This window comes from Narcine bancroftii, chromosome 10 (assembly GCF_036971445.1).
Source record: "Narcine bancroftii isolate sNarBan1 chromosome 10, sNarBan1.hap1, whole genome shotgun sequence".
Lineage (NCBI taxonomy): Eukaryota > Metazoa > Chordata > Chondrichthyes > Torpediniformes > Narcinidae > Narcine > Narcine bancroftii.
In genome coordinates, this window is record NC_091478.1 from 69,997,485 (window position 1) to 69,998,608 (window position 1,124).

Here is a 1,124-nt window from a genome sequence, read left to right on the forward strand (position 1 = left end):
GGAGCCTCACTGGCTTAAAACGGAGTTTCAATGCCGAACTCTGTACATCTTCCTCTGGATCCATTCTACGCTGAGTTCTGGCTTCTTGTAAACAAGTAGGCTCAGACAATTTCGGAAAATGTAGTTTTTTTAAACAGTCTGTTGATGTTTTCTTTTACCTTTTTTTTTGCATATAAACCATTAGGCACTAATCCAACACCTCTTATTATTTATAAACTTTTAAAAGAACTTTAACGGGCACTTAAAGACAAAACAATAAATCAGAGTCAGGAGAGGTCTGGAAGGCACGTCTGTTCCCTACGCCATCTTGCCACGCCCCCTTGTATTGCTATATGATGAAGAATTTATATGTACGTATTGATGCATAAGAAAAATAAAATTTTCAAAAAAGTGTCGTTCAGGACAGAGCACGAAGGGATAAACGATTGCTTGCTCTGGCTGGTCAACAGTACAATAGTTCTCAGGGATTCCATAATTCAGGATGGAGGGTTGAATCTTTGATTGGACCCTTTGTCCACATTATTCCTCTTTTCTGTCAACTACATGTTGAAGCTCATAATCACTATAATTAATTATAGATATTCTTCTATCAGATTTGTATTCTTTGAAAATCTTTCCATCAGAGGGCTGACGAGGCAGACAATAAATATATTTACAGACATTTGAACTATAGAGAAATCGAGTATAGAGAAAAAGCAGGGAAGTGCAATTGAAGCCAAAAATGGATCAACCATGATCTTATTTAACACAGAGCTGGTTCAGTATGTAGATTGGCCAATATTTGCTCCTCCATAATATGTGGGACAAAGATACTTTTTCCCTTTATTGGCCCCTGTGTTCCATCGTTTGAAATTTGTAATCAAACAATTTACATGTGATTAAAGTGCACATTCCAGATTTTATTCAAGGTTATTTGTATATATTTTGGTTTGACCATGTAAAAATTACAGCACTTTTTTTTTTAAAAAAAACATACACATATACCCTTCATTTCAACCAGAGGCAAGATGTTTTTGTCCCAAACATGGAAGTAATTGTATATTACAGGAAATTGCAAGAAAATGCATATTACGAACATCTATGCAAATCATTTTAGTCATTTAATTATCACCAATCAGTTCACA